This window comes from Bos indicus, chromosome 15 (assembly GCF_029378745.1).
Source record: "Bos indicus isolate NIAB-ARS_2022 breed Sahiwal x Tharparkar chromosome 15, NIAB-ARS_B.indTharparkar_mat_pri_1.0, whole genome shotgun sequence".
Taxonomy (NCBI): domain Eukaryota; kingdom Metazoa; phylum Chordata; class Mammalia; order Artiodactyla; family Bovidae; genus Bos; species Bos indicus.
Window position 1 is genome coordinate 44,081,056 of NC_091774.1, and position 25,369 is coordinate 44,106,424.

The 25,369-nt window shown below is 43.3% G+C and overlaps 1 protein-coding gene across 1 annotated transcript in view; it reads left to right on the forward strand.

Annotated features, from left to right (window-relative positions):
• The first annotated feature begins 3,778 nt into the window (after window positions 1–3,778).
• Window positions 3,779–25,369, forward strand: part of DENND2B (DENN domain containing 2B) — a 171,196-nt gene continuing 149,605 nt past the window's right edge. The window contains exons 1-2 of the mRNA XM_019975153.2: window positions 3,779–3,906; window positions 4,154–4,287. The gene's annotated coding sequence lies outside the window, so the exon portion shown is untranslated. The remainder of the gene's footprint in view (window positions 3,907–4,153; window positions 4,288–25,369) is intronic.

Genomic DNA, 25,369 nt, shown 5'->3' on the forward strand with positions numbered 1-25,369 from the left:
ATTCTATTTCAGTTCATACAATATTTTGCTTTATTCCTTTCTAAAAGTCTGTATGAATGTGTGGTGACAGAGGGGCTTTTCCTAAGAAAAATTGCCCTTAGAAGAAGTGATGAAGATAACTAGTTTAGCCTAGTGTCTCCTAACTTTGGAGGTTCTAATTCAGTAGATCTGGTACTGGAGCCAGAATCTCTATTTTGGACAAGCTTCTTCTATGATTCTGAGTGTTAGGAGATGTAGGAATTAGTGATCCTGGGACACACTATTATGCTTTACTGATTGCCGAGACTAGTCATGAGGATTTGTACTGCTGACTTAGTTACTTAGTGTGTGAATGTAAGTCCCGTTTGCCTTTTGAGGGCTTGGAAAAGAGGAAAGTAAAAAGCCAAAGGGAGTTACAAGCTCATCCCTTTGCATTCCCAATAGCTATTTCTGAGGTGTGCTGGGTCCCTGGAGATTACAAATCAGAGGTTGTTTTATGTCCAAATTGACCCAAAGTCTTAAAGCTTATGGAAAAACTTCCAGGGTGGATATGGGGTGCTTTATTTTTTAAAAAACTTTTTATTTTACATTGGATTACAGCCAATTAACCACGTAGTGGTAGACAGCAAAGGGACCTAGCCATACGTAGACATGTATCTGTTCTCCCCCAAACTGAATATGGGTTGCTTTAGAAATGAGGCTCTACTTAAATTTAGGGAGAATGGAAAGCAGGATGGGATTAAGTAGTATGTGTTGAGGTTATGGATTAGTGATTACTAATTATTTTCTTTAAAAATGTTTTAGGATGATTTCAATTTTTACCTTTTAAGTTTAGCTGTTTCAACAAAATGTACTATTTTTATTAAAAAAAAAAAAAATTGAAAAAGGAAGTGATATGTGGAAAAGCATGACCTAGAAAACTTAAAGGTCATCTGGGCCAACCATCTTTCCCAGTTGCCTGCCTTAGAGAAACCTGGTTATTTGGATCATGTGGCATGAATAAGCCCCCCTTGCCCTTTTAACGGCCACATAGAATATTATAGGCAGAATACCTAGGAAGAAATAACTGCTTCCTGAGCAGTAGACCTGTCTGTACACCTGAAAGACTTCCTTGAAAATCTTATCCATTTTGTTCCTCAAAAGAAAAACAAACAAACAAAAAAAAAACAAAAAACCACGCCAAGGCAAAATCCATGAACCAGAAAACCCAAATTATTCACCAGGCTCAAGTGGAGGATTTAAAATAGCAAAAGGAAGTAAAGCCCATCTCTGTGATGTCAAGCGCTATTTTGGTAGATAGCAAAAGAGTTGAATTATAAGTCCCTCAAAGTTAAAATATTAACCAGACCCTTAGCTATAAGATGTGTTGCCAGGCATCTGTATGGAATATAACTGTGTAATCAGACTGTATTGTACTTCTCCACACAAAGAGAACCAAAGCTACTGCTTCTAAAGATTAGGAAACTTTCAGTAGACTGACAGAAGACAGTACAGAGGAAATGGCTTGGGGGTGGAGGAGATGTATGAGAGAGGATGAAAGGAACAGCACTCATACTATCCAAATTAGAGCCAGGATGTTTATGCTCAAATCTTGTCTTGGCTCTGTGTCGAGGGGACTGAATAATGGGGACATGGGAAAGTGTATCTCTGAGATCCCTAAATGAGGCATGAAATACACCAAATTCCTCTTATAAATGCCTCTTATTTGCAGCATTCTCTGCACATTTTTGAATATTGTGATTAGAATCCAAAGCCAGCTAATGCTAATTATCCGTACCTTTTTGTTGTTGCTGGTATCCCTTCTGAAGCTGTTCTTTCATTCTGTTCTTTAGAAGTCACACGCCTCCACAAGACTGTAATCTTAGGAGGAGTGTTTTTACTTATCTTTCATTTGTTCAAACAGCATATATTTATTGTGCAGCTCTTTCATGCTGGGCACTGTGCTAGGCACGGAGGGTATAGTTTTTCACGAGATAGACAGTCCCTGTCCTCATAGAGCTTTTACCTCCCTTAGCATCTTATACACAGTTGGCCTTGTTTGTCAAGTGATGTGGACATTAGATTAACAGAAATCACTAAATTAACACCATTTAAGATAGCATTAAAACATTTCAGGTTCCAGTGTCTCTAATAAATATTTGGCTATTATTAGGACAGACTGAGTAACACTGACATCAGTGGAGTTTAGACTCAAGACTATATTTAGAAAAGTTAAAAGATGTTACTTTTCTTTCTGAAAGAGAATATCTGATTATGGTTTTTCTTTAGTAATTAAAAAAGTTTGATGCATAATTTGCAAAGTACTGGCAAAGGAAAAGAACAACTATTTGTATCTCATTATTGCTGTCTTTAGAACATGTAAGAGGCAGCAGCTGCAACTGCCACAGGTGAAAACAATTACTGTCCTGGGCCTGAATAGAGAAAATCTTGTTGCTTTCCATTGAGTTGGCTTTCTTTACAGGTGTCATACACAAGAAGAATAACACTTTAATAGGAGTTTTAATAGTTTGGGAATTAGGAAACTTAAGAACCTCTGTATAGAGCTTGGGAGCTACGGGTGGAATTTGCCTGGAGCATTGTTAAATTTTGTGACTTGTGTTCTCTGAGGATTCTTTTGCCCGATTTCTCTTGTTTGTGGAGAGCAGAACCACTCTAATTTGAAATTGGAGAAGCTTGGAGAAGGCTCTGTCCGCCCAGATAGCCTCAGTCTCCTGAAGAGTTCACGCATGGCAGTGAACTAGAGTGGAAACTCACTGTAAGATTTTGAATTTGGAGTTTTGATTTGCCTGATTTCATGTTGTAACCTGTGCTTTCCAGTAGAAAAATGAAAATCTTGGGTTTTCCTAATGTAGAACCAATTCATTTTACCAAAGACTGACACAATTTTCACACATGGACAACTGAGTCACACTGTATGTAAGGCTTTCTGCTGGAAAGACCAAACATACTCTGGCATCAATTTTATTGAGATAAAGTATAAATACTATTAGTTCATGTTAATATGTTTTCTAAGCAAAGGAACAACAGACTATCAGTTGGGTGCTTCTATTTTTTTCTATTCCATCAAGAACAAATTATTTCCAATTTGCATCTTAAACTCCCCATTATTTTTTATGCTTGCTCTACAGCTGAATAAAGACTTTTTTTGGGATTTGTGACAATTCTCTTGGCTTGAACTTTGAAGCATGTCTTGCCCTTAGAGACTGTTTATGGTCATTCATACACGTTTGTTCCTTCAAAATGTAACTAGGCTTGTGAGAGTCAATTTTGTGCATTTCAACATTAAGTTCTATTTATTGTGATTTATGGGATGAGAAATTGGGTTACATGGCATCCCAACATCCCGCTAAGTATGTATGGCTTTTGATTTTAAGTGATTTACATTATTCTTTCCCAAGTGGAACTGTCATACTGCATTAACAATTTCTTTCAGAATTCCACTAATAAATCACAGATTTTCACTGCTAGTATTCCATTGCTTATTCCTTAATGACACCCCTTTCTAGTTGGTTTTGCAAGCTCATGGAGTATTTAAAAACAAATTCTCAGAATGCCCTCAGAACATTCGGTTCAGACCAGATGCCTTGGAACTACAGCGCTTTCAGAGTTCTTCCGCCACTCCCGCAATACCAAATGTAGCTTCCTTTAGTGTCTTTTAGGGTTTTCCAGGGCTCCCCTGGCCTCGGGCTGGGAGAGCGGAAAGAGCTCATCGGTTAGTTTGAAGGCAGGCAGGCTGTACAGGCAGCTTTTCCCAGACTCTCCCAGCTCCGGTTTTTCATGCATACCAGCAGAGCCGCTTTTTTCCTCCAGTGATTGAAACCATCTGGACTGCAGGGGCGTCACGTGTGTGTGAGAAAATGACATAAAGTTTCAGACCCTCTTGTGTTTTGCTCCAGACCCAGACAATTCTTGGTCGGATGGTCCGAGGTGAGGGCCGGTCCAGTTTGAGGACCAACTCCTCATCCTGTTCTCCACCCCCATCTTCCCATCCGCAGCGCCCTCCCTCCCCCGCTTTGCGCGCACTCAGCGCGGTTTTCTTGTTCCCTCCAGAGCCTCCGAGCATACCCCTCCGCCGGGCTCCAGCAGCCCACCCTCCCAGTCTCGGGTGGAGGCACACCTCTTCCACGCCCCTCTCCACTCAAATCTGTGCTCCCTCCCTTCTCTCTCGCTTCAGCCCGGCCGCAGCCCCGGGCGCGGATGCCCGCCCGACGACCGCCCTCTCTCCCGGAGCGGCTCCTCCTCCGGGCTGCGCGGCTGCAGACAAGCCCCCATCCTTGCGAGCACCCAGCCCGGCTGGGGGGCTCAGAGGTAAGTGCGTCCCGGCCGCCGCCCAGGCTTTCCCTGCCCGTCTTCCCTCCAGGAGGTTGCTTGCTGGCCTCAGTGCTCTTGCTCCACAGGCCGGGTGGCGGGCAAAAGGGGCGCCGGTTCCGGCTCCGCCGCGCCCTGCCCTGCGGCTGCAGTCTGAGCCCTTTCCCCGCTAGTCACCACTCTGACCGGGAGGTGTTCCAGTTCGGTGAGTATTAGCGATCCCAGGCCTCGGAAAGCGCAGAGGAGTAGGGTTGGTGGGGGCTGCCCTCCGGGCGGTCCTGGCAAGCCTTGCTTCCCGGCTCCGCTGGGGCGCGCAGTTGGGGGTGGGGAACATGGAGCCGAGGGTCTGGGGAAGCGAAGAGCTGGTTGGTGTGCGAGGAGGAGCCCGAGGTCTGGGCGGTCCTGGTAGTGGGCTCTCTGTGAGCCCCTGGATGCGCCCTAGCTGCTCGGCAGCTCTTACCTGCAGCTGTGGTAGTTTGTGTGCACTTCTTCCAGAACACACACACACACACACACACACACACACGCACGCACACACACGGAACTCAAACAAAGGAAAATTAATTTTGCTCTCTATCACTTTATGATTACCTTTACTTTTTTTTTTTTGCTGTTCTTTTGAAGTGCACTAAGTATTGAAAGTGCATTTTTAAGTGACCCAAGACCAAAGGAACACACTTTAGCCAACGTTTCTGCTCCCTGATTAAAGAATTTAGTAGTTTGTAGAATTCAAGAGACTGAACGTTTTCAAGTGTTTATAAAGAGAGATTATTGCATTTTCCTGTGGTCTTTATGAGAATGTGGTTTACAATTGAACCTGTGTGAAACAGCTTCACTAAGAGAATTTCGCGAAATGCTGCCTCAGTCCACCTCTTGCCTTATCCTGATGCGGTTGTTTCTTCTGTTTGGACGGCAGGGTCTTGGGAATGGTGAAGGGGTCATTATTCCTTCTGCAGGGCTGTTTTGAGCTAGGGCTTATGTTCAAGTTCCTCAGTTGGCCATCTTAGGATAGGGTCACCAAGTTAAAACCCCAGTAACTGTATTACTGTTTGTTTGTTTGTTTTTCCTCCCAGGTAATATTTTCAGAAGGTGAATCCCTTCGTTGATGAGGTTTTTCAGAAATAGGGGTTTCTAAGGGATCAGAAATAGTCTAATTTCAGAAAGCTAATCAAAGATAGAGACCAGATTGCTCAGTCTGTCTCCCATGGTGAATTAGGGACAGCACAAAGCAAAAGCTAAAAAGAACCTATTGAATGCATGGAGTGAATTAAAGCTTCTTGGACTCTGCCGGCTTGGCTGAGGGTTCCCTTGTGACTACATAGATTAAGGCTTCATTTTCATTTACCCAATAAATATTACCCTTGGAAAAACTCCCCAAGATATGTGGGAGATTTTCTCAAGCGTATATGGAAAGTGGTATTATCCCCTCATTGGGCCAGAAAGGCTCCCATCATTGGTAGACAACCCCAAGGCAACTGTTTCTTCAAAGTATTTTTTATTGACCACTTAAATTGTTATTGGCTTGATGATTGATTAAAAACTTTGCTTTTGGGTTTGTGGACGTGTCCGGGAAAGAGGAGCAACACATAGAGAAGAACAAAAAGTTTAGATCCATTGGCCTAAAATGTAAGAAGCTCAGAGGAGAAAATGATCATGAGCCAGGGTAACTTTATAGAAAAGATTTCAGTTAGGCATTGAAGCAAAGCATGGTTCTGAAATCAGTGGAAAGTTGCTGGGGAGAATTTTCAAGAGGGAAGAGAGTAGACCTTTTGGATTGGAGCTAGGGAGAGAAGTGGTGCTTACTGAGCATCATCGCCTCTGTGCCGTATGCCATGTTCTGTCTTCCATCCTCTAGGGCTATGGCATAGGTATTGCTCTTCTTGTTTTAAAGAGAAGTGACCACACAGATAAGTAACCTGTTCAGGATCGCACAAGTGGTAAGTGGTGGAGCTGGAATTCCTGCTCCCTGTGATCTGACTCTGAAGGTTGTCCTTCCCCAGGGACAGTGGCAGGTTCAGCTGAAGCAGACGGGTCAGCTTGAATTCTGGCTTAGGAGTTGGAACTTCATCCTATTACTCTGTCTGGTTTTTAAAGATTTTTGAGAAAGGAAATGATGGGTAAAGCAGAGTTTTTAGAAGATTATTATGACATCTGTGTATAGGAATGTAACATGCTTATCTTAGGTAACCTGCAAGATGTAGTTCTTAATTGGCAGCCTAAAGAGAGTGAGTGTGGTCAGGATATCTCGGTGTGTAACTTCCTGCCCCGTTCCCCCTACCCTTTGATGGCTTCGTTCACTGGGTGAGAACCAGTTGATTGCACAGACCACAGGGCTGCCAGGGATCAGGGAAGCGCTGGATCTGAGCAGGTGAGCGTTGGCATGGAATGTGTATGTGGAGCTCCACGACTGCTGGTTTGTCCTTTATGTTCCCACGTGGTTCACAGTGCTCCGGTGAAAAGGTTTTCCTTTCCTGGCTACCCTGGGGTATAGATCAATGTTGTAATTTGTTTAAGAGCTTAGGTTGCAAAGTTGAACCCCCAAACTAGGGCCTCTGCCCTAAAATGTTGTTTAAGTTGAGATGCCCTTTCCTTTCAACATTCCCTTGCTTCTTAAAAATGCCAAAATTTAAAACTTGGCACCAGCAAGGTGAAAATGAATTGAAATTACCTTTCTTATTAATAAGACCAGTTAAGAAAAAATGTAGATTTATTTCACTTTTTTGTTATGGAGGAGCAATAGGTTGCATTTGGGTAGTTACTGTGTAGGAATTTAGAAGGGATTGGAAAGCCAGGATTTTGAGATGTGCAAAGCTCTTTCTACCCTGCCACATTTCCTACCAGTTAATTGTGTTGTTCACTTGTTCAGCTTGGGAGCTTGCAGGGCCATCCACTACCCAAGTTTATAACCAGGCCCTTTGATTCTCTGCAGATAATGGGCACAGGAAGGGCAGCAGTGGGTGGAGCCATTTTGCTAGAATTGTCTCCCACTTTGAATGCAATCTCGATTTCTTACTCTTCCTTGTCAACCTCTAGGCCTTTCCTCTGAATGTGTCAGGGCTCTGAAGACTTGGTTCTTAGGCCAAGGGAGATCAGGTAACAGGCGATGAGACAGAAAAGGGCAACTAACAGAAAAATCGCTTGTCAACTGGAGAAGTTTTGTTTTATTAATAAACTCATGTTAGAGTCAACCACGTTTTTTGGTAAAATAAAAAGATGCAAAATGGGCTTCCCTGGTGGCTCAGGGGTGAAGAATCTACCTGCAAATATAGGAGACATGGGTTCGATCCTCCATCTGGGAAGATCCCACTTGCCACAGAGCAACTAAGCCTGTGCATCACAACTGCTGAGCCTGTGCTCTAGAGCCCGGGAGTCACAACTACTGAGCCCACTCGCCGCAACTGCTAAAGGCCACACTCACTAGAGCCTGTGCTCCACAAGAGAGGCCACCGCAATGAGAGGCCCGTGTATTCCAAGTAGAGAGTAGTCCCTGCTCATTGCAACTAGAGAAAAGCCTTCGCAGCAACGAAGACCCAGTACAGCAAAAATTTTTTTAAAAAGTTGCAAAGCTAAAATTTCATCTCAGTTCTCCAAATTCATTTTTACCTTTAAGAGCCTCTAACTGGAGAGCTTGCCCTATTGAATGAGGCTTTGGTTTGTGAAATTCTCACCAGCAGCTCTAAATGTGTCAGGATATGACTCAGTTTGGGTTCGGACCTCCGAGGAATGTGCCCTCTTGAAGTAGGGAATTTAGAGTCCAAAGATATGGGTGAGGTTCCAGCTTTGCCATTTGTTCAGAAGTGTCTGGAATTCGATGTTTCTTAGCTCAGTTTATCTAGTTCTTCTAGATCAGAGTAATCTCCCAGGATGAACCCATAGTTCATGCCCTGAACTATGGGTCCTTGGCTCCTTCTCGCATTTTGTATCTTGTATCACTTGAAAGCCATTTTGTTTTATCTGTGGCCTGTGGTTATAGACGAGAAAGGAAAACTAGGATTTTTCTCCAGAATATGGCAGATCTTTTGGTATGGATTTCTGTGAGAATGCTCTTGAGGTTAGTTTTGACAGTTGGGGGTCTCAAAAAGAGACTTTGGCAGTGCTCTTGTTTAAATGTCAGAGATGTTTTGGTTGCATTTTTGGCTCATTGCTTACACAGTTGTTAGTGTTTTTATATTTGGTAAGCATCTATCATTTTTATAATTTATTAAAGGAATGATTTACATTTTCCAAGATAGCTAAAAGCTTAGAAAAAGAGGACTAGAATATCCTTTGGATAGTCAGATGTAATCTCCTAGAATAGTAGAACCATTTGACTGTTTTAACCCACTCCAACTCCACCTCCAATTATCCTTAAATCTCCACCTCCAAATATTCTTAAGTCTTTCTCAAGAGATTTGCTCTTTCTCAAGAGACTTCACAATCTCTCCAGGAAATGTTTCCTGAGCTTTCCAGACTGATGATCACAGATTATCTCTTTGTAGTTAGCCTGAGCTTTTTTTTTTTCTCTTAGTGTTTCTTGCTTTTACCCTTTTCTCATGCCTCTTAATGCACAATTGTTCACAGAGTGGGCATATTGTCTTTCTTGGACCCTAATGTCAGCTACCAGAAATGTAGATTGCTCCTTCTGTACCCATCTTTTCCTTCCCTTTCTCTGGCTAAACAAGCTGAGTTGCTTTTTAGACCTGTGCTTATATGTGTTGTTTTGTGTGTTGTTTTATGTAGTAAGTCAGTATCCAATATGTTGGCAATTAGAGCTTTCAAATTGAAGGATGCTTTTTGGAAATAAAATGTGCTTTTTTCCTCCCTTATCAGCATGAGTGGTTGTGGAACATATGTAAACACTGGAGAGGATCTTTAAAAAAAAAAAATTATCACCAAAAGAATTTTACCCAAGTCTTTTAAGGACTTAAAAAGAATCCAGCCTTTGTAAGATTGTAGTAAAAGTAACAGACTAACCCAATTAAGGCCTTTCTAGAAGTGTGGGAATCATTTGTTCAAACCAGAATCTAGGACCCCTGAGTAAATATGATAGAAAGAATCTGCTTAACCCTTTATAACAGCATAAGAAAGAAAACCTCTTCTCACGGGCCTCTTGTGATAGAGGGCCTTAGCGAGCGCACGCTGAGAGTCCTGGTTGTCAGTGTTGTGAAAACGGCTTTGAGTGGGCCAGTGTCACTGTTGGTGACTTTCTGTCTTCCTTTGATGTGAATTTTGAATCTTGGGTGTTAATTTGAATATAGTTTGAAGTTTGAATATAGAATATTTGTGAATTTTTTTATCCCCTCTCCCTATTCTTTCCTTTCTTGAAGGCTAGATTGGAGTAGATACAGCTTTTAATGAAGGAGTCAATGTCTGAGGATATTTTGTCAGACGCTAGTCTTCAGGACACCCCACTCCAGTACTCTTGCCTGGAAAATCCCATGGGCGGAGGAGCCTGGTAGGCAGCAGTCCATGGGGTCGCGAAGAGTCCGACGTGACTGAGCGATTTGACTTTCACTTTTCACTTTCATGCATTGGAGAAGGAAATGGCAACCCACTCCAGCGTTCTTGCCTGGAGAATCCCAGGGACGGGGGAGCCTGGTTGGCTGCCATCTATGGGGTCGCACAGAGTCGGACACGACTGAAGTGACTTAGCAGCAGCAGCAGCAGCAGCAGCATCTTCAGGAAGCATTATTCATCCACTCTGGTGTTCAACATTACTGAATATCTGCTATGGACATAGCACATTGGCTAGTGCTTTCAAGCATCTCTTTGTTCTCTTATTGCTTTTCTTCAGTAAACACGCTTGATACAAGGAGTTTGAATTGAGGACTGGGTAGAGTAAAGAAGTTAGATGGGAAGTAATTTTTGGATAACCCTGGTTGGAGTATTGCTATGGGGATCTGATCTAGATGCTGAGATTACTCCTGATAGAGTTTCAACACGTGAGCATATATTTTCTAGTAAGTGAACAGGGTTCAGTCAGTTATTTTTGCTGCTAGTCATGTTTGGTTACGTTTACAGTTGCTGGGAGCTCCACTTAAATGCAGTAGCTCCTGTATTAGGAGGTACCCAATGGGTTAGTAGCAAGGATTGCCTGGAGAAGTTTTTCCTAAAAGTCTGGTCTTGGCACTTGAGCCAGGGATGGATGCTAGGTGCTTAGACCCAAGGGGCTTGTACGCAACCAGAATGATCCTAACACTGGGATCCAAAGGGAATAGAAGCTCCCCTGAAACTTTGTACCACTATAGGAGGGGGATCAAAGCTTTTTGCTTCTCAGTAGATGTTAGAATCTATACACACTGATCTCGGGATGAAGAAAACCAACTTACAAATGACTATATAGACGGGGATTCTGGGAGGTGGGAAAAAAAAACAAAAAAACAAATGACTATATAGTGCTATATAGGCTTAGGAAGAGGATGGAAAAACAGGATTTAAGGTCAAAGTGTTCATTTGAGTCTTTAATGTCCAATTTATCAGAAATAAACCACTGTGAGGGTTTTGTTTTGCTGTTTTTTTTTTTTTTTTTTCCCCCTCTACATCTGTGTTTTGACAGATCACGGCCTTGAATTAGAATAGGATTTAGGACCAAAGTGTTTATACAGAAAGTGATAGCAGTCTTGGGAGATGGACAGAGGCCACTTTGTGTCTTATTTCAGGTGGACCATTTTTCAAACCCCCATAAGCAGCTCAGCAGTCCGCATTAGTTAGCAGTAGCTTTGCTGAAAGGTATTGGTAAAATAACATCTAGCAGCCTTTTGTCTGTTCCCGGTTTAGATATGAGTGAGAAAGCCAGTTTGGGAGCAATTTCATGTGCTCCGCTCTGCCCACATTCAAGTCGCCTACGTGGTTCCCATATCCTTGTCTCTGGTACTGGTCCCTGGGGGGCCAGGGGCAGATCTCAGGATCTGAGGCTCAGACGTGGTTGAAGCCACATCAACAGCTGGTCCTGGTGGGTCAGCCTTATTTTCTGTGGTTATCATCAGGGCTGAGGGTGTGGGGAGGAAGGTGGGTGGGACAGGGAGGACAAACAGAAGGGCATGTAGTTCCTTGGAAACTAAGCAAAGCAATAACCTCTTAGGACTTCTTTTCCCCCTCATTGACTTGTACTTTTGTTCTGTTGGAAACTCTTGTCACTTGAGGTCATTCTGTAAATACTCGTAGTCACTAGCCGAAAGCTCTGTGACGCCTACACAGTGTGGGAGGAGCCCTCCTAGATGGTTCTCTGGATGTGTGTTTGGTCCATTTTCTTTCCCTCTTTTTCACCTAAGTTTTGATGCTTCTGTTTTTGATTTGTTTTGTTTTTAAGGAATAAAATTTGGCTTCAATATCCAGGTTTTTGTTTTTTGTTTTTTTGGCTTATGGAGACTAGGGGCTGGGGGCCAGAGTGTGACATGTTGCCAGACAGGAGAGGCTTTTACACCTAGACAAATCTCCAGGAAAGAAGAGACAGAAAAGTTTCCACATAGAGCACAAGGATTGGAAGTCAGAAGGGAAAATGGCCTGGCAGGTGCTTTGGGTCATTGTGACTATCTCAGCTAAGGTGGGCCTGATGGTTGGATGATGGGATAGTGCTAAAGATATCGTGTGATCCACATCATTCCTTGAAGATTTTTTTTTTTCCTTAAGAGAAAGTACAGTTCATTGACTTTAAAATTTTTAGTTTATGTGATGTGTCCACAAATAAGTTTCCAACACCCTGGTCTGTGTCTGACTCTATGCCAGGCATGGTAGTGGGTATACAAGTATATGAAAAAAAAAAGAAACCAAACCAGTCCTGAACTTAGAACGTATAACTGTTGCCCAAAGATCTCTATAAAGTATTAAATTATCAAGCTTTAAATCGTGAGTCACAAACAGGGGGTTTGTGGCCCTGGATGAGGCTTAGGATATGCAGGTTTATGGAAAAGCCTTGGGTTGAATGGAGGACTTTGGAGATGTTGGAGAGCCCCAAGGGTCACTCCAGCCCCCTTTTCTTCTTTATCTGCCCTTTCCCCAGGTGATCCCATGGCTTTAAAGCACTGGCGTTCATAGAATGTTTACTTTGTGCCAGACTCTGTTCCAAGGGCTTTACACGCATTAGTGTAATCTTCAGATAGCTTTGTGATGTAGGTACTGTCATCCTCACTTAAAGGTGTGGAAACTGAGGTCAGAGAGATGAACTTCCTTGAGATCACACAGTTCATAAACCGAAGAGTCAAGATGTGAGCTTAGTTGGAGACTGGATGCCAAGCCCTTAACTGGTTCTGTTTAACCTTCTAATTGGTCGTGAACCCCTCTATCCCATCCCTTCTCCACATAGCAACCAAGCTGTTATGTTTGTCCCCTACTTTAGCCTTCATAAGGAATCCTGCCCGTTACACTCAGAATTCACGCTTGCAACCAAGTCCTTATGTGCTCTAGTCCCTGCCCTCCCACCTACTCTCTGCCTTCCTCTCTGCGTCTTCTGTCTCAGAGCCTTTGCCCTGCAGCTGACATGCTCTTCTTGAATACTGCCAGTTTGTACTCTCACTTCATTCAGGTGTTGGCTCAAACGTGCCACCTCTAGGAGACTTGACCTGATCATCCAAAGAAAGCTAATCTTAGTCAGTCTTGAATCTGTGCTTTGTTTTTATTCCTAAAATTGCATTACGTGTTTGTGTGTTTTTCCTGTCTGCTTTTACAAAAATAAACAGATGCCATGAGGTTAGGGAGTTGGTCCATCTGTTTACTGGTATCTTTACTTTTCAAAACAGGACATGGAAAGTTTTCTATAAATATTTGTTAAATGAATAAATGGTGTCATATGCATTTGATGTGCACGTTTAACATAACTTTACTTGGATAAAAAGTGAAGCAGAAAGGGGTGTACAGGTGATATACACAGGTCTGGGTCTTACTTGGGAAACCTGGCGTGCTGCAGTCCATAGGGTTACAAAGGGTTGGACACGACTGAGTGACTGAACTGACTGGGTCTTACTTGGCTTTATATTTATTGCCAAAGATTTGCCATAATATCTGGCCAAAAAAATGCTCAGAAAATCTTAGCTGAATGAATGCACTGTTTGATTTGTTTTGAATTCCAGACATAGGAGTTCATGAAGGGAGAGAGTAGTGTGGTCTGGAGTGCTTAGAAAGAATCCATGGAGGACTTACAGACTTTTGAGGAAGAGATGGATTTGGTTGGTCATATAGGAATCATAGAGTAATTTTTCTTAAACTAGGAGGATTGTTAAGATGATCTGGTTCAATCTTTCTGCTCATGGATAGGGAAACCGAGCCTACAGAAGCAAAGGACGTGTCCAAAGGTACACAGCTAATGTATGCCAAAAATGTATGGAATCCAGATATTTTGATTATTAGGTCAATTCTCTTTCCTCTACACAGTGATTTTGGCTTGTGTGGGATAGACATTAGGATGGAAATTAGGCCTAATTGAAGCAACAGGTTTGTACAAGAGATCCATGGGAGATATGATGAGCTGAATAAGGTGAAGACCAGGTCCTGGAGGATCTTGAACGTTATCTTGGAAGACTTTAAATTCAGAATGACAGGGAGGCATACAAAATGCTTTAAGTCTTGTTCTGTCTTTTCGCTCTAGTGAAGGTGATGTAGATATGTAGGTATGGAGAATAGATTGGAGTTGAGGAAGGAAGTGGAACCTTGAGGAGTTTGGAGGCCTTGTAACAGTCAGCTGTTAGTGCAGTTAGGGGCCTAGTTGCATTTCAGTTTGCTTTTAGAAATTTGTAGGGGGTTTTGAAGATGACACTCAATTCTTTGGTAAGATGAGTGTACCCAGAATTCTTAGAGCATGGGAGTAAAAAGCCTGGAGAACTGGCCTTTTCCCTTAATTCTGTATATGGTTGTAAATGACATTTTAGGATCTAAGTGATGATTCCTCTTCAGGCAGCCGAGCCTGGAACGTAGAGGTAGAAGATAACACTATACTAGTGTGAAATAGTGATGGAGGGAGGGGGAAGGGCAGAAGGAGCAGATGGACAGTGAATGGGATCAGCTTCCAAGGAGGGCCTGGACATCTGTGTCGGAGGAGCTATGTTGTGGCTGGGAGTCAGGCCTCCAGGGACCGCAGCCTCACACTGTCGTTTGAGGACTCAAGAGGCCAATGGAAGTAAGATCTGCCTGCTGGACCCACAAATGCTTTGGGTGAATGGGTTGTGCTAAACCCCGGGCCCATGCATGTATCCACATAGATTTTCAGCCAGGGCTGATGAGAATAGATTGATACAGTCCTTACCAGGCCAGTGAATTGGCACAGGGTATGATACTTTAAAAGTTTTTTCCATCCTCAGGAATCTTTTTCCATCTTTAAGGAAAAACTTTAAAAGTCAGCAAGAAAGTGAGAACACAGACCTTCAGATAATATCTCATACTGGATCTGAGAGTTTGGGTTGCAGAAAAAGATCTGGTCCTAGAGTATTCAACAAATACTTACTGAGCAGGACCTGTTAAGTACCAGATGCTATGCTAAGTGTTGGAGCTTTAATCTTTTGATCATATTGCATCAAATGTTGTTGATACAGAATATTAACATTTAGTTCTATTTTACATTAAGTTCTTTAAGCCCCATGGGGACTCTCCAGGCAAGAATACTGGAGTGGGTTGCCATGCCCACTTCCAGGGGATCTTCCCAGCCCAGGGATCAAACCCAGTTCTCCTGCATTGCGGGTGGATTCTTTGCCGTCTAAACTACCAGGGAAGCCCCAGAAGTTATAGAGCTCGGTCCATAAGCCCTCAGTTAGTTCAGACTACTCACTTAAGCTTGCATTCACTTGTTAAATGTGTACTGTGTAATAGGCAATATACTGAATACTGAGGCAGTTTTGAAGAAAACTAAGAATTGGTAAGGGTCCTGAACTGGTTGACTGGAATTTGTTGGGTAGATCTGGCACCTTCCAGTTTGCTGGGATTGCTGGCCAGGAGGAGAGTGCTCTCAGCAGCAGTGTACCCCTTCACTTGTTCTGCCCCCACTGGGCCCTCCCCTCTCTCCCTGCCCTCTGTCCCTGGCCTGACTTTAAATTTAAGAGCAATGAAAATTAGCTTCTTGCATGAAGTGTGGGAAGTTCCATTGGAGCAGCACTTCCTGATGAAACCCTCTAAGTTTGAAGTCTTTCCAGAAGAATTTCTCCTGCTTGTGTAAGCCCAGAGAAGAGCGTTCTCCACGGGGGCTTTGTCCCTTCCTCTGAAAGTTCCTTTGCCTGCAGTGTGGACACAGGGCACACGGCATGTGTTGTTTTTCAGGCTCTTTACTTCTGCCTGCTTCCATGGCTCTTTGGGGATGCTGAGAAGGGCATGGTGTGTTGTTTTCTGAGAACGAATGACAAAAATGAGAGGGAGGCAATCATGCTAATTTTTCCCATCGTTTGGAAAAAAGCAGCTGCTCAGAACAAAAGAAGACAGATGTAGAAGAGGAGTGTTTTTTGTTTTTTAAGAGGGGTGTTTTATTGAGCCCTTGGATTGCTCTCCAGAGTGAAGTTGTTTTCCCCTCTTTTTCTTGGCATCTGGAGCCAGCTTGTATACTGTATGAGGTTTGCTCTGCTTTCTTCATGTCTGTGGACTTCTTTAATAGAAAACTACAAAATATGAAATTACCTTCAACTTTAAATTGGTTCTTTAAAAAATGCAATGTGTGCATTGTAGTCACTGTAAAAAATTAAGTTTCACTTTCCCGACACCCAGAGATCACCACTATTAATATCTTTGTGCACCCTCTTCTAGATCCTTCTCTATGTATATCTATGTACATGTTTGTATTCTTTGCTTTTTACCAAAGCAAGATCATACTAGACATACTATAATTCATTGTTTTATGTTTTTAATATCTCTACTTTTCATGTTCTGTGGATTTGTATTTTAACTAACACCCCGTCCATGTTTCAGATCCCCCTGTTGACCCCCAAGTATCCTATCATTTTTTCCATACTGACATTGAACCTGTAACCTCACACTGTATCTGGTTGTTATATCCTTTAAGGTTCTTTTAATCTAACCCAGTCAGTCTTGTTGAAGAATTGTCCTTAATAGGTTCCTGACTCTGTGACTTGCGTATCGCCAAGAGGCTTGCAAATATCTTGTTTAATTCTTGTGACAACACTAAGAAGCATGTTTTGTTATTGCTTGTTTTTGCATACTCTCTTCCTGTGAGATCTCAGCTATTCCCCAGGGATTCGACTATTTCCTTTACGTCAGAGACTGTATCACCTATATCTCAGTGGTCACCTTAAGAGCCTGAACTCTTGAGCCAAATGGTCTGGGTTCATATCCTTTTTCTACTGCTTATTATATCTGGTCCTGGACAAGTCATTTAACTTCTTCATGCCTCAGTTTCCTCATCTGTAAAATGGGCTACTAATAGTGCCTACCTCATAAGGTTTTTGTGAAGTTAGATGCGTTAATATATGTAAAGTATTCAGAACTACCTGACATATAGTTAGTGTATATAATTATTGCTTTTGGACAGCTGGGTGACCCACAAGCACCTCAGACTTCATGTTTTGAGAAATGGAGTATTTCCTGCCATATCAGTAAACAAGGATGTCACAGTCATCAGAGATTGCAGCCCTCCAAAATGATCTGGTAAGCCCTAAGGGCACTCAGGAAGGAGAAGAATACCACAGATTTAGCCGCCATCCCCTATGGTGAGCCCTAGGTGAAAAACACCGGATTCTGGCCCAGGGTAGCTGAAATGCATACGAAAGGAATGATTTCAGTGAGTCCAGACTCGTGCGTCCTCCCATACAAAGAAAAGTGCTGAATTCCTTAATTTGGGATTTCTGGTTTTCTTTAATTAACAATAATCTTTTGATGTTCAGACTATCTTCACTGTGTTGCAAAACTTCTGTCTAACCTAGCTCCCCCCTCACCTCCTCAGAAGAGTTCTGTCAGGCTTACTTGAAATGCTGTCTCCCCGTCTCGAAAGTCCTAAAATTCCCACCAAATAAAACTCTTACTCTCAACTTTAAGGTTGTGACTGTTTTTTAAGCTGACATTTCAATACATATCTCCGGAAAGCTGCGCTTTGTTCTCCTGTTTTCACCAGCGCCTTCACAGAGTTGTCTCTTGATTTCTCCTCTCTCAGTAATCACACTCATAAAGTCTTGTCAGTCCATTTCCCAAAAGTCTTCCTTGCTCTCTTGCTGCCTCCAATCCATTTAAAGTCTTGACCATCTTTTTCCTGGAATGCAGTTTTAATGTCTCAGAATGCCTGCCCCTGGATGTTCTTCAGTCAATCTCCCAAGCTGCTCCCAGAGTGAGCTTTCTGAAATACAGGTCAATTACCATATTTCCTTGCTAAAAACTCTTCGTTTTTCATAAGAAATAACATACTGTAAAGTGCACAACGAATTTTAAGCCAGCTTTTTCACTCTCCTTTCTCACCGTCATCAAGAGGCTCTTTAGTTCCTCTTCACTTTCTGCCGTTAGGGTGGTATCCTCTGCATATCTGAGGTTGTTGATATTTCTCCTGGCAGTCTTGATTCCAGCTTGTGATTCATCCAGCCCAGCATTTCACATGATGTACTCTGCATAAATGTTAAATTAACAGGGTGACATGGCTTGCTCCTTGGAAGTAAAGCTATGACAAACCTAGATAGCGTTTTAAAAAGTGGGGACATCACTTTAACAACAGAGGTCTTTATAGTCAAGTTATGGTTTTTCCAGTCTTGTACAGATTGGACCATAAAGAAGGCTGAGAGCTGAAGAATTGATGCTTTCAAATTGTGGTGCTGGAGAAGACTCTTGAGAATCGTTGGACAGCAAGGAGATCAAGCCAGTCAATCCTAAAGGAAATCATTTGGAAGGAATATTCATTGGAAGGACTTACACTGAAGCTGAAGCTGCATTAATTTGGCCACCTGAAATTAAAAGACGCTTACTCCTTGGAAGGAAAGTTATGACCAACCTAGATAGCGTATTCAAAAGCAGAGACGTTACTTTGCCAACAAAGTTTCATCTAGTCAAGGCTATGGTTTTTCCAGTGGTCATGTATGGATGTGAGAGTTGGACTGTGAAGAAGGCTGAGTGCCGAAGAATTGATGCTTTGGAACTGTGGTGTTGGAGAAGAAACTCTTGAGAGTCCCTTGGACTGCAAGGAAATCCAACCAGTCCATTCTGAAGGAGATTAGCCCTGGGATTTCTTTGGAAGGAATGATGCTAAAGCTGAACCTCCAGTACTTTGGCCACCTCATGTGAAGAGTTGACTCATTGGAAAAGACTGTGATGCTGGGAGGGATTGGGGGCAGGAGGAGAAGGGGACGACAGAGGATGAGATGGCTGGATGGCATCACTGACTCGATGGACGTGAGTCTGGGTGAACTCCGGGAGTTGGTGATGGACAGGGAGGCCTGGTGTGCTGCGATTCATGGGGTCGAAAAGAGTCGGACATGACTGAGCGACTGAACTGAACTGAACTGATGTGAAGAGCAGACTCACTGGAAAGGCCTTGATACTGGGAAAGATTGAAGGCAAAAGGAGAAGAGTGTGGCAGAGATGAGATGGTTAGGTAGCATTACTGACTCAATGGATGTGAATTTGAGCAAACTCGAGGAGATAGTCAAGGACAGGTGTTCTGTAGTCCATGGGGTCGCAAAGAGTCAGACACAACTTAGTGAGCCAACAACAACAAAAAGTGCACAAATAAGAAGTGTGTAGCTTAATGATCTTTAACATTTGTGTTTGCTCAAGTAACTACTACTCAGATCAAGAACATTTTCAGGGAAGGTTGCTTTTTGTGTCTTCCCAGGGAATATCTGCATCCTTAGCCCTAACCATTCTTCTGTGACCATTTAAAAAAAATCTTTTCTTAATCTTCATGTAAGTGCATCACAAATGTTCTTTATTGAATCTTCTTTGACAGGATAATTCCAAACTCATTTAATGTGACATTAAAAAATCTTTGTCATCTGGCTTTTACTTCACGTCCTCCACACATGGCTTCCCCTTCCTGCCGCGCTGAAATGGCCTGTGGTTTGCCAACACAGGCTCTTGTTGCCCTTCATTTTTGCACTAGATATTCTTTTGGTCTTCTGGCTTCATTCCCTGGCAAATTCAGTTCTTACAAGTGTAGATATCCTTATTTACATTTTCCTAGGGTAGTAAAATGAGGCCCACCCAGGGTCTATTCCTCATACAAGTTTTGTACCTTAGTAGGAGAAGGAACGGAGAAGGCAATGGCACCCCACTCCAGTACTCTTGCCTGGAAAGTCCCATGGATGGAGGAGCCTGGTGGGCTGCAGTCCATGGGGTCGCTAAGAGTCAGACACGACTGAGTGACTTCACTTTCACTTTTCACTTTCATGAATTGGAGAAGGAAATGGCAACCCACTCCAGTGTTCTTGCCTGGAGAATCCCAGGGACAGGGGAGCCTGGTGGGCTGGCGTCTATGGGGTCCCACAGAGTCGGACACGACTGAAGCGACTTAGCAGCAGCAGCAGCAGCAGCAGCAGCAGCAATGGGCAGACTGAGATTAGTGCTGGGGTCCAAAGGTTCTTTTCCCCTCTTGAGAGGAAGTTCATTCACCTCCTTGGTTGAAGCCTTCAGCTTGTGACTTGAAAGGGTGACTCCAGTTTTGGAATTAAAATTTGAGATCCTTGGGCCAATAAACAATTTTTTTTTCTGGTTTGTGATTTGTTTATATGAAAAGCTTTTACAGGTTTTTGCAAATTATGTCAAACAACACATTTACACAATGACCCTTGTTATAAAGAATTCAACTGTGTAAAATTCTATGGTCCTGGAAAAAGTAGCATGTAAGGTCACTCTTCTGGCGCATCTGGTGCTGGGAATTCTTTTGCTTTCATGATGACAGGGCTTCTATTAATAGGGATCAAAATAGTACTATGAAATGAAACTGTATGTGGTCTTAAAAAAGTTGATTACAGTTTTTTGTTGCTTGTTTGGAGCATTTGTTCAGCAAAGTGCTATACTAGAGACCTGATTCAGCTTTTGCTTAGAGCAGATTGAACAAACTCCAAAAGGGTTGATTCGACCCTGTACAGAAACACGAGGCTGTGAGATGAGCGGTTTTTCCACATTTTAATATTTTCCAGGATGACACTGAATGCCTTGCCCTTAGAGAACCCTGAGCCAGTTAATAATTCTTCTAGGCTCTTGAGAAGGAGAAGTGGGAGATTTATACTATTAAATAGGTGCCCAGACCTTTCCAAAAGAGCCTGGAAAGGAATTGTGGAAGAGATGGAATGTAACTAGCAAGGGAAGATAGGGAAAGCCTCATGACTTTTGAGTTCTTGTGGGAAAAGATTGGACTTGTCTTCATTATTTCCAATTCAGAGTTTTCAAAAAACTCTCTGAAAAGCCTTGCTCTCGGGGGATATTAAGAGGGAATGTGTCAAGGAAGAACTGAGTCAGTGCGAAGACCTACTCTGTGCCAGTCACTACTGGATACTTTCATAAATTCTGCTAATTGTCACAAAGACAAGGAAATGATGATGCAGAGAAATTAAGGAACTTTCCCGGGGTCCCGAATTTGAACCCAGGTTCATTAGATTCCAAAGCCCTTTCCACTACATTGTGATGCTTCTTTGTGCTCAAATCATGGAAAATGAGCGATCTTCTGGACTGAATTGGGGAACTCATGGTATCCAGCTAACTGTTCTGAAAAACTCTGAGTGTGTTTTATTTAGAGGTGTTTGGGGAGAGGAGTAGTGCTGGTGAGGAGAGATGTATTGAAGGGGAAGATGCTAGGAGCTCTTCAGACTGTCTCTGTTTCATGTGATGGGATCTTGTGCTGTGCTGTGTGGCATCTCGTCCTTGGTGGTTGGAAAGAAATGGCTGCTAGATTCATTTGCAACCAGTTGTCTTTGTGGAGGAAAATGGGAAAAGACTAGCATACTATAGCTTATTGAACTTCATAAAACATGTTTTTGTTTTGTTTTCATGAGGCCAACATAGAATTCCTAGATTTTAAGATTTTTTTCCCAGGAAAGGAGGCCAAAAATAAACAAAGTCCCCAAGTCTGTCATCATCACGTCATATAAGAAGGGACATGTGAAATCTGGAATAATAAATAAATTTAAAAAAACAATAAAATAGGATAATAGAACAGCTCTTTGTAAGAAAGCACCTTATAATAGTTTGTTAGATTTAAACTATTTTGAGGGCTTTCCAGGTGGCGCTGGTGGTAAAGAACCCACCTGCCACTGCCGGAGACTTAAGAGACTTGATTCAATCCCTGGGTCAGGAAGATCGTCTGGAGAAGAGCATGGCAGCCCACTCCAGTATTCTTGCCTGGAGAATCCCGTGCACAGAGGAGCCTGGCAGGCTACAGTCCATAGGGTCGCACAGAATCAGACACAACTGAAGCAACTTAGCACTTACACAAACGATTTTGAATCAAGAAAAAATGACAACATAAACTTTATTGATATGTTTGTCAGTTTGGAAAGTTTTATTTGATAGCAACCTCAAGCTTGACAGTCCAGCTTGTTTCACACTTTATCACAGCTACAGTTGATAGTGCATTTCAGCAGGCTTGTTGATGAAAACAGCATCAGCTATCAATGGAATATTGAATATGGAATATTCTGGTGAATGGAGAGAAGGGGGTAAGTCGTTAGGCGTTTAATCCTGTGGCCAGGCCAAGGAGAAGCAGAAGTCATAGCTCTGGTGTCTGACTGGTGAGGGCTCCCGGAAGAGCGCTGCCAGCACCTGTCTGCCATGGCTCACGTACCAGGTACGGGACACGGTTGCACAGGAGCCTTGCTGCCCACTGTGGTTCAGGTATGAATTTGAGAGGGTTGCTGAACATGATAAAGACTTGCATCATGGCCTGGGCCAGTATTTAAGAGAACCACTCCTCTAAAGGAATAATCCTGTTTGGTTCTCCAAAATAATCTAAAGGCAGAGACACAGACAAAGGCCCATTGTTTTCTCCTGGGCAGCTGTTTATTGCATTGGTGCTAAGGAAGAGATGGGGAGCCCGCCGGCCTGCGGCCTAGGTGCTCAGACTTGGAAGTGGTTCTGCTGTTCCCTCTGGTTATTTTCTCCTTACTCTCTCCTGTGGGAACTTTGGGCAGGCTGCATTTTTCCTCCAAGCAGTTAAGTGTTAGCTTTACCTTCTGCTTGGTCCCTGTGCCCTAGGGGTTGGGGGGGTGGGGTGGGTGGTTTGTGAACTCTCTGAGTGCCTGGGAACTCAGAGGAAAAAAGCCTGAGTGCAGCCTGGGAATTCCCCAGTGCCCCTAGGCTGCCTCTCTCGTCCAAGGGAATACCTACCTTCTGCATTTCCAGGGCCATGCTGGGGAAGTGTGTGTTTTGGCCTCTCTGGAGAAGGGCACGTTAGCTTCCCTTGGCCTGTTTACATTAGTTTGGTCCTTTCTGCCTTTGATTTCACATGAAGCCTTGGGTGGGGGATTTCCCTGCTTCCGTGGAGCTCACTCCTTCCTTTTGTCTGCCTTGTCAATTTTTCCACATGGGGAAGAGCTGCCCTTGACTTAACTCCTTGTTTCATAGACTTTGCCTAATGAGTGAATCAGTTCATAATCAGGAAGCAATTCCTCTGACTCCTAAAATTCTCTTTTGCTGTATTCTGTGACAATCAGACTTTTTCTCATTTGCCCATCACTGCCTTAGTTGTCAGTACTGTCCTCTAAGAAAGGGAGTAATGGTCTTTCATACCCAGAGGCTCGGCTGCTTATTGGAGCTTGCTGAGCTAAAATGTTGATGCAGTATTTCTTAGTTCTTTGGAATGTGTGTCTTGGCTGCTCAAATAGAATGTAAACCTGTTAAGGTTAGGAGCTCTAGGTTCTTTCTCTTTCTTCCAGCAGGGAGGGTAACCACCAGTGACTAAATTTGCTGGTGAGATTACTTCATCCTTGCTCCGATGTCATCCTGCCTACTGAGCATGCCGGCACAGCCACAGCGTCTCTGAGGTGGACCTCACTCTGTGCTAAGATGACGGCTCACAGGACTTCCCTGGCGGTCCAGTGGTGAAGACTCATGCAGCCGCTTCAGGGGGCATAGGTTCAATCCCTGGTCCCCTGGCTGGAGAAGTTCCACATGCCTCACAGTGTGACCAAAATAGTAATAATAATAAAAAATAGGATAATAGCTCATAGAAAGAGTCCAACACTGTTAGTCAGTCGTGTTTGACTCTTTGTGACCCCATGGACTGTAGCCCGCCAGGTTTCTGTCTTTGAAATTCTCCAGGCAAGAATACTGGAGTGGGTTGCCATTCCCTTCTCCAGGGGATCTTCACAACCCAGAGATTGAAAGCAGGCCTCCTGCATTGCAGGTGGATTCTTTACTGACTGAGCCACCTGGGAAGCGCATGGCTCACAGAAGTGCTAGAGAAAACCTTTTTGCCCCAGGGGCAGTGGTAGAAAGCCTGAGTCAGCCCTCTTTATTCTTTTATGGAAGCTTCCCTTTTCTTTGTGTTCATTTGACACTGTCGAGTGATCCTGTCTGCCCTTTAAAGCCTTTTCTTTGTTAGAGGTTCCGGAAAGCTCACGTGACGTTTCCTTGGGTAAAAATGTTCCCATTCCACAGCTTTCACACTCTTTGGAGAATTTCTCTTTTGGATAATCAGGTAGATTTCTTTTCTTTCTTTTTATTTTAAACCAGTGGACCTAGTTCTGTATAGCAACTTCTTCAGTTCCTCCAGCCTTCCTTCAGCTGCTTGATCTTGGAAGAACCTTGCCTAGGTGCCTTGACCTCCCTTCCATGATAGGAGCATCACCTACCTGTCTGTCCTCCCCTTGAGTTTTGAGGTGCCCCCATGTCATTCCCCCAGATTCCTGTGTATCACAATATCCTTAGTTCTTAGATGACAGTCTATTTACATTCACATTTAGAACCCTACTTTTAAACCTCAACATTAAAGAAAAATAATCCGATTCCTTTGCTCCTAGCTTGTCCTCCGCTTAAGACTGCATTTTCCCTCCTTTGTCACCCATCTGCTGGCCTTTGCAGTGGTTTTCTCTTCAGCTTCCCTGTGTTCTGTGCCTACCTCACTCCCACAGTCTTCCCCTCCGGCACAGATCACAGAGGAAATATTTAGTTAGTCTCTGCCAAACATTCTGGCTGTGTTGTTTTGCTTAAGAAGACATGCAGATAAACTGTTTTGATTCTTGGTCTTGGTGCTCGGGGGCAGATGTTCCTCCTATAACGGAGGTATTGTGGTCAGTTGGAAAGAGTGCTGGACCAGAGTTTGGAGAATTGGATTCTAATCTCTGCTCTGCTACTAATTTGCGGTACAGACTTGCGCAAGCCACATTTCTATGTCTCAATTTCCTTTGTCAAAAGGGACTTGATGATGAAGAAGACACAGAAATCTATGGCGATCGGGACCCAGAGAGTCATCCCAGGGGAGCTAGTAAAGTAGACAGGCTAGAGGCAGAGAACCATGACCGTAACTGTCGTTAGTGGAACCAAGAGGAAACTCACGTCCAAACACAGATAAAATTAATATGTCTGGTTACTTTGAAAAAGTATAAACTGTGCTAAAGAAGTGGTGGAAATTCTGTGACAAGGATGACTTCAGGAGAGGCCTGTCTTGTCCACTGCTGGGCCTGCTGTAGGTGCATACCTGCTTGCTGTCACCCTTGGGACGTGGGAGGCTTGGCCTTTTGCGAGTTCCATTCCAGAATTCTGCCTCCCACCTTCCACCTCCTTCATAAACCCAGACATATTTGAAACTCAGCCCAGATCTTCACCTGGCTTTGATTTCCCCATCATGTGGAGAATGGGCCTTGGAAGTTGTAGTTTCCAGAAACCTGAAATGTTTGCTAACATGTCCAACTTCTGCATTTGTTGATCACTCCTTCTGTGCATGGCTGCGTTCCAGGTCTTGTGCCCTGAAGGTTTGGTTCCAGCAAGGAAAGCGGGGGATATTTGGGGGATCCTATCACCAGGAACTGGGAAATAAAAGTAGACTAAAGAACTCAGAGATACACCCTGCTGTCGTGAGAGACAACTCTTTGAAGAACAAAGTGGTTTAACATCTGCCTGTGTAAAGCATAGCCCTCACACACATACTCAAATAGGCAGAACTACATTTCTTCCTGATCTCTCCCTTCTGAAATGATTCTGGGGGTTTACTCAGGTCTTGCTTCGTTTATACTTTTTCTTTCTAGTTAAAGATTTGCATTGGTTT